Source organism: Nycticebus coucang, chromosome 18, assembly GCF_027406575.1.
Source record: "Nycticebus coucang isolate mNycCou1 chromosome 18, mNycCou1.pri, whole genome shotgun sequence".
NCBI lineage: Eukaryota > Metazoa > Chordata > Mammalia > Primates > Lorisidae > Nycticebus > Nycticebus coucang.
The window spans coordinates 63,330,763-63,339,605 of record NC_069797.1 but is presented as its reverse complement, the minus strand read 5'-3'; the positions used below and the strand labels follow the sequence as shown (position 1 = coordinate 63,339,605).

The following is an 8,843-nucleotide window of genomic DNA, read 5'->3' as shown; positions in this document are numbered from 1 at the left end:
GCCAGTGTTATTACCCTATTTTTATAAATGAGAGGACTCTGAGAGGTTAAATAACCAGCCCAAGTTCAGGGTGGGTGATGGGTAGAGCCACAATCTGAAACTAGACATAAATTTTATCTCCTATCAGTTACTCTCAGGAGAATGCCATTTAAAATGTAAATGAGAACACAGAATACATCTTTATAAAAGTATGAGCCAGGCAAGATACAGGCTCACTTCTGTAATCCCAGCACTTTGGGAGGCTGAGACAGGAGTATTACTTGAGCCCAGGAGTTCACTACCAACCTAGACAACATACCAAGACCCCATCTCTGCAAAAAAAAATGGAAAAATTAGCTGAGTGCACACCTGTAGTCCCAGGTAGTTGGGAGGCTGAGGTGAGAGGATCCCTTGAGCCCAAGAGTTCAAGGCTGCAGCAAGCTATGGTCATGCCACTGCACTCTAGCCTTGGTGACAGAGTGAGCTCCTGTCTCCAGGAAAAAGAAAAAATGCGAACCAGTTCACACAACTAAAGTATTTCCAAAACATTGATGTAAATGAGATTTTTCTCATTGATTTTTTTTCATGATTTCATTTCTTATTGATCTGCAATTGATGACTTCTAACCCAATGACTTCAACATTTTGCCCCACCAACTGCTACCTCAGCCTTTTGATAAATAGTTACTTTCTAGACTAACACTTTAAAACATTTCCACATAGAGGAGCTACTACTTAAAAGAAGTTTCTAGTAAATGTCTTTTTTTGTAAAGTGAATAAACAAACTGTTGTATATTTTTACATTGACATTTATAAATGTTTGACAAATATTTGTGCCTACTGTTTGTGTATAGCTGTGATAAGTGCCATAGGGCTTATATAATTGATTTGAAAGACGTCTTGTTACTCGACCCTCATAATCTTTTTGGGAAACAAAATGCTTAAAATGTTTCAATATTAATATAGCATATTATAGAATTAAATGTCAACATGAGTAAAACAATTCTGTAATAATTTAGAAGAAGGAGGGAGTTTGGGATGGTGTGGGACTACTTCTTGAGAAAAGTAGAATAGGAAAAATAAAAAGATGAGAAGGGAAGCCAGGGCAGGGAGGTGAGGGGGTGGAGGAGTGGAGGGAGGGGTGACCTGGAGACTCATCAAAAGTTCAGAAGAGAGAATGAATATAAATAACCTCTTAGGTCAAAGAATGGACCTCTTTGGTAGATGAGTTACTTTTCTCTTCTTTTTTTTTTAATTTACTTTCTTGATACGCATTGGTGTGAACTACGAATAGACACATTGCAAATCTAAATTAAAAAAACCATGAGCAACAAATGTGGCTGAATGGAAGAGATAAGACATCAGCTGGTAAAAGGCTGGAAAAACCCAACCAGGACCAGGACCAGGGCCAGACTGCATAGGGTTTTTCTTACTGCCCAGGAAAGGAGACACTATGGAGTCTTTAAGCAGAAGAATGATAAGAAGTCAATGTTTAAAACATTCATCTAATAGGGGGACTTGAGCAGGGAGAGTTAAGAAGATATTACTATTTAATGAGCTGAAGACGATAGCTGACAGTCAAGGATTGTGGCAGTGGAAATAGAAGGGAATAGTTCCAACCCTCCTACCTGCATAGATAAAACTAACAGAATCCAGTGAGGAACTAAATGCAGAGGGAATCAAAATATAACAAGATAACAAATCTAGCTGCTTAGAAGACTGGAGTACCTTTGACAGAAGCATGGGAGTCGGGCTGGTTTGGGAGAGAAAAATGAAGAGATGGTTTGGGCATTAATTTTGTGTTCGTAGTAGTTCTGCACTGCTTTTGAGTTACAGAGCCTTTCCTTTGAGAATCTGATGGAACCAATGGATCCTCTCTTCAGAAAAAAATGCATTCATATTTATATATATTTGTAATGTACACCCAGAAATTGACAGCTCTTGACCGGAGCTGGGCCAATTAGAGCCTTTCCTAGAATTTTTGTACTTTGTATCCAAAGGACCAAGTTAGTCTCTCCCTAGTATCTGAATGCTGTTAACTGATACATTCGCTGAGAAACAGAGAATGCTCAAATGCAGGATGAAAGGAAAGACTCAGAAAAAGGGGGTTGGAGGCAGAGAGAGCCTGATAGAAAAATATAAGAAGTCAGAAACGAGAGAGAACATGGATCTATCACACACTTATTCTTAGGTTCCAGGAGATATACCAATCCTTTATTGAACTTGTAATTCCCTATTAATGAACCCTCAGTTTATTTCCTACCCACTGCTACTCAATTTCTTACTTAATATATTCCTGGTAACATATATCAAAGTTAATTATGCAGAGTTTAAATGCACTAAATATTATAAGAGCAGCGTTTGTTTTTCTAGAGAGCTGAAAAATAGTATTCAATTCCTATTTTCAATTCACCTTTAAGATACCGTTTTTAATGAATTTCCACCATATATTATATATTCTAATTTTGTCCTCATTAATATCTACCTGACTGAGGCTAAAGAGTCACTGGTTTATTCGTAACTGACTCTGTCTTTGCTTGATTATATTAAGCTTAGAAAACCTATTCTTCCTTTTTACTAGCATCAGCATTTTCATTTTTCTACTTTCTACTCATATTTATAAATAGTAGGGGAAATGTAATAAAGTATTCAAATAATTGTGTAAACACATACCAAAAATGGTGCTGCAACTGAAAATAAAGCTAGGCCGTGTCACCATGTAAGAGCTTAAAATGTTCATCCATCAACATATGCATAAATGTCACAATTCAATGTATTAAAAATGACTAAGGTATGATGCTGTATAATGTAAAGTTGAAATCATAAAACTTCATGATCACCCATTTTGCACTCAACAGTTAACACTTTCATTTTTCCTTTTTTTTTGAGACAGAGCCTCAAACTGTCACCCTGGGTAGAGTGCTGTGGTATCACAGCTCACAGCAACCTCCAACTCCTGGGCTCAAGTGATTCTCCTGCCTCCACCTCTCAAGTAACTGGGATTACAGGCACCTGCCACAAAGCCTAGCTATTTTTTGGTTGCAGCCATCATTGTTGTTTGGCAGGCCTGGGTTGGTTTCGAACCTGCCAGCTCAGGTATATGTGGCTGGTGCCTTAACTGCTGGAGCCACAGGCACCGAGCCAACACTTTTATTTTTCAAGGTCAACATGATAAAGAGATTACAACACTGTTATCATCAAGGGTATCTATTATGCCCAAATATAAAGATTACCCACTGACCCACTACTAACAAGAGCCAAACTTTGAGTTGCTTCTGATAGTTGTGTGGGTTTTAACAAACCTGACAAATCTCACTTAGAGCACATAAGTAATTCCCAGGTAGTTAATAAATATTAGAGAGGTGTTGTGTGGCAATCAACAAGGAAGATGATTGGCCATTACAGAAAATGACTACACAATTATGGTTTAGCACCACAGCCTTTATAGTTAGCCATAAGTGAAAGTAAGAACACAGTACAGTTGTCCACCAGGTATGGTGGATCATGCCTGTAATCCCAGCAGTTTGAGAGGCCAACGCAGGAAGATCACTTGAGCCCAGGTGTTTGAGGCTACAGTGAGCCATGATTGGGCCATTGCACTCCAGCCTAGATGACAGAGAAAGACCCTATGTCTTAAAAAAAAAATTAAAAGGAATATGGTAGAGTTGTATAAATTGTTTTTGTTTTATTTCATATAATGGAATACTTATACATTTCATTTCTTTTTAACTAAATGAGGCTTTAGACGGGCGGCGCCTGTGGCTCAGCAGGTAGGGTGCCAGCCCCATATGCCGAGGGTGGCGGGTTCAAACTCAGCCCCGGCCAAACTGCAACAAAAAAACAGCCGGGTGTTGTGGCGGGCACCTGTAGTCCCAGCTACTTGGGAGGCTGAGTCAAGAGAATTGCCTAAGCCCAAGGATTTGGAGGTTGCTGTGAGCTGTGTGATGCCACAGCACTCTACCGAGGGCCATAAAGTGAGACTCTGTCTCTACAAAAAAAATTTAAAAAAAAAAAAAATGAGGCTTTAGACAAGAAATGATTTTTTTTTAAAATAAGAGAATTATATTTGGTTGATGTGTAATGTTGGCCAGCTACAGTGGCTCGTCCCTGTAATTGCAGCACTTCAAGGTAGGAATCTTGCCAGGAGTTTGAGACCTGCCTGAGCAAGAGCAGGCATTATCTCTACACAAAATAGGAAAATTAGCCAGTGTTGTGGTGCACATCTGTAGTCTTATCTACTTAGAGGGCTGAGGCAAGAGGATCCCTTGAGCCAAGGAGTTTGAGGTTGTAGTGACCTACAATGATGCTACTGCACTCCAGGCTAAGAGACAGAATAAGACCTTGTCTCAGAGAAAAAAAAAAAAAAAGTGTAGAAGGGATAGGAGGAAGAAAAGGTGGGGCAAATGAAGATACAGATTAGATCTTACCCCACTTAGCTGAAGTCCAATGAGCAATTTCTGTAGCTTTAGTCAACTCAGCCTGACACATAACATGAAAGGAACAAAAGAAGGCAAAGAATCAGAATTCAGTAAAATGAAAGGGGCATTTTAACATTATATTAACAACCTAATAATTGTAATGAAACTTCTTTTACATGGAACTCAGCTATCTGGAATTAGTATCTATCTGGAGCACAGCAAAGAAACAAGGGAGTAGAGGAGATGGGAAAAGGCCTTTACAGAGACAAAATAGAGATCATTAAATTTATGCCCCAAAGATTATGCCCATTATACCTAGAAGTCCCTTGAAGCCCTTTCTCAGAGGCTGTTAATTTTTACTTGAACTTGATTTTGAAAGACCTGGCAATCTAGTTTCCAAACCCACATAAAAGTAGAAGCTATAAACTAGAAGAAGGGGTAGAAACTGTCACAGCACCGTTCAGATAGCAGTGAGAAGAGAAAGCTGGACATCTATAAACAGGGTGCATTTGAAAAAAGGCATAAATGTTAACTTCATGATCAAAAAGCACAGCAATTTAGTTCCTTTTGTGTAGAGGAAAATAGCCCTACATACCTTGGTAGGCCTTGGGGAAGAAATTTTTTTTTTAACTGCTGTCTATAATAACTGTGGATAATCAAGAAGGTTAAATTGCATCCAGTATAAAGACACTCCCTGAGTTAGGCAACATTCAACTTTGTGTAAATAGTTCCATGAGGTACATAATAAACTTTTGAAGTTGTGGGCGTTTCATATCATATTGAGAAATGCAAAGAAGTCGAGTATACAAGTAAATGGCAAAGACAGAAGCTGTCAGTATAAAGAGAGAATGACCCTCCATGGTCAGTCTGGCGCGGCGTCTGTTCCCACACTAATTCTCACTGCATCAGTTTGTGTTATGACACTGCTATTTGTTTATTTCCCATTTTTTTACTTTCTAATCATGTCCAAAAAGTGACTAAATGATAGAACGAATGCAGGACAAGACAGTGAGATTGTAAATTAAATAAGAGCAAAACATTAAAAATGTAAACAAATGGGTATGAAGATATTTTTAATTATCCTAATTTTGTGTTACCTAGGACCTTTCAGGGAATGTCCATACTGTGCAGAAGATAGAGAAATAATACTTACATATTTTAAGAAATAATCCAAACTAGAACAGAGATTTATGTACAAAGATGTTCATAACAGTGTACTTAGAATTTTTTAAGTGGAATGCAATCTAATTAACCAATGTTAAAAATGGTTAAATAAATTATCTTACATAAATAGTCAATAAACATTTATGCAACCATAAAACTATATTTTATTAGGAAATTTTTGTGACATAAAGTTAAGTTAAAAGACAAGATACAGAATTGTATGTGCAACATAATCTCAACTATGTACAAAATATAGAAAGAGAAGATGAGATAAAAATATCCCATTAATAATACCCAGACAAAAAAAATTTTAACCTAGAAACAAACTAAATGTGTAATACCCACACAAAGAAAGCTATAATCTAAATATTTACTGGAGGACATTTTTAAAAAGCTGAATAAATGAAAATGTATACTATGTTCCAAGATGGGAAGACTCAATATTATAAAGATGTCATTTTACCCAAATATTTGACAAACTCAATATAATTTCATTCAAAATTACTATAGGATTTATAATGAAATTGGCATGCTAATTCCAAAATTTATCTGGAAGAATACATAATTAAGATTAGCTAGGACATCTGTTTTAAATATAATTTTAAGTATAGTTTTGCCTGTTTCTATCAGATATCAAAACATATTATACACCCATAGTAATCAAAGTGTGATATTGGCTAACAAACATAAAAATAGATTAATGAAACAGAATAGATCATCAGCTACTGACACAAACATCTGTGGAATCATTTCATTTCTTATAATAGGAATAGGTATTGGAACAATTGGTTATCCTTTTTTCTTTTTAAAGATGTATCTTTGGGTGTTTTTGTTTTGTTTTGTTTTTTGAGACAGAGTCTTACTCTGTCACCCTTGCTAAAAGGCCGTGCCTTCAGAGCTCACCGCAACCTCAAACTCTTGGGCTCAAGAGATCCCCTTGCCTCAGCATCCTGAGTAGCCGGAACTACAGGCACCTTTTACTGTTTTTAGCAGAGATGGGGTCTCACTCTTGCTCAGGCTGGTCTCGAACTCCTGAGCTCAGGCAATCTACCTGCCTCAGCTTCCCAGAATGTTAGGATTATGGCATGAGCCACCATGCCTGGCAAAAAAAGATACATCTTTTACATCACAACATTCAAAAATAAACTTCTCTCCAGCTACTGGCATGTGCCAAAACCCAAAAAGGCAGCAGCAAGCATTGGCGAGGCCAACATGCCTAGGGCTGGCAGATCTAGAGCCAAGCAGACCTCAGCAGAAGGACTGGGGCCCAAGGCACAGACAGCATTGCAGGGAGATTTCTTACATGCAGTGGGAATTGAGGAAGTAAAGAAATATATTGGGACTGCTGAGAGCAGATTTCTCTCTGTCAGAGTAAAGAATTATAATTATTGAAAGAGAGAAGCTTAAAATGAGCTTCATAACACTGGAAAAATCAGTGTGTTTTACATGTCTATTTCTTATTTTTGATGCTTGTGCTGAGATTAAGTCAGATAATGCCCTTGATTTTAGAAAATGCATGCTGAGGGCCGTGCCCGTAGCTCAGTGGGGAGGGCGCAGGCCACATACACTGAGGCTGGCAGGTTCAAACCTGGCCCAGGCCTGCTAAAACAACAACAACTGCAACAACAACAAGAAGAAATAGCCGGGCGTTGTGGTGGGCACCTTTAGTCCCAGCTACTTGGGAGGCTGAGGCAAGAGAATCACTTAAGCCCAAGAGTTTGAGGTTGCTGTGAACTGTGACCCTACAGCACTCTACCCAGAGACTCTGTCTCAAAAAAGAAAAAAAGAAAGAAAGAGAGAGAGAGAAAGAAAGAAAAAAAATACACACTGAAATGCTTGGAATTAAAGGCTTTATGTCCCAAATTTATTCTCAAATGTATCAGAAAAATACACATAGTATGTACATGGTATATACGTAGGACAGAGGAGAGAGAGAAGAGATAAAGCAAATGGGATGAAATGATAAAAATCAGGAAATCAAAGTTATAGGAGTTTATTGTGCTATTCTTAAAACTTTTCTGTAAGTTTGAAGTTATTTCAAAATTAAAAAGTTTGAAAAATAAATTACAGATAAATAAAAAAATCTAAATAATTCTAATTCTTGGAATCTATCTCCCCCCCAAAAATACTCTCATATGTACATAAATATATTGTGTATGTGTAAGAGTGCTTACTTCAACCTTCTTGATCATGTAGAAAAATTAGAAATATGCATCAATAGGAAATGGTTAACTTATCATCTATTCATACCAGAGAATACAGTACACGCTTTAAAAAGAATAAGATAGACTAATGTGTATATGTACTGACATGGAAAGATCGCCAAGATGTATTGCTAAAATGGAAAAGCAACTGGACTGATAGAGTGTGATCTCATTTATGTTGTTAAAAAAAAAAGTTTAAAGTGCGGCACCTATGGCTCAAAGGAGTAGGGCGCTGGCCCCATATGCTGGAAGTGGCGGGTTCAAACCCAGCCCCGGCCAGAAACAGCAAAAAAAAAAAAAAAAAAAGAAGAAGTTTAAAAGAAACTGTGATGAAAGAGCACGTCTGTGTGTGTGTGTGTGTGTGTGTGCGCGCGCCCACATGTATCAATGCTTATAAACGCATAGAAAATGGTCTGAGAGAATACACACTGAACTATTAGCAATGGTTAATTCTAGGGAAGGAGAATGGTGCTATACCTTCCAGGTTTTCCATAGTGGCCATGTAATACTTTAATTACCAGTTGCAAAAAGCCTAAGTACAAAAGGGCAGGAATATGTACAATCCATTTTTGAAAGATTTCCTCTCAAGTTGATTATAATATTTAATGTTGGGAATTATCTTTATTTATCTGGCAAATTCCTACTTCCAAACCCCACATATAGGGAATTGGCCTTCCCATAGCCTGTGCCCAGGTACACTTTATCATTAACTTAATAGAGGATTAGGCAGCCTGCTGAGCCCCTCCCTACTTGCTGGGCCACAGTCCAGAAGTGAATTCCCTTGCAGCTTTCCAAAAGGAGGTCAAACAAGTCCTCAGGGACTCTCCTCAGAAAGAAGTTGCCAAAGGCTAAATTTGGCATTGAAGTCAGGCCCTGGACTGGGATAAACTGTGCCAGCACTTTTCAGTTATGCTTTCAAGACCTCGATCCGAATAGGCACGACTGGATAACTTAGCTTCCCAAGAGCCGCTTAGCAGCCCAAACTGGAAAAACTTGTCTAAGCCAGGGTTTTGGGGTGAACCAAAATTCCTCCTCTACCTCCTTGACCCCTACTATCTCTTAATGAAAGGAGTAATTCC

At 38.0% G+C, this 8,843-nt stretch overlaps 1 protein-coding gene across 5 annotated transcripts in view; it reads left to right on the top strand.

Moving 5' to 3' along the window:
* MARCHF10 (membrane associated ring-CH-type finger 10) overlaps positions 1-8,843 on the top strand; it is a 239,954-nt gene that overhangs the window by 3,768 nt on the left and 227,343 nt on the right. The window lies entirely within an intron of this gene.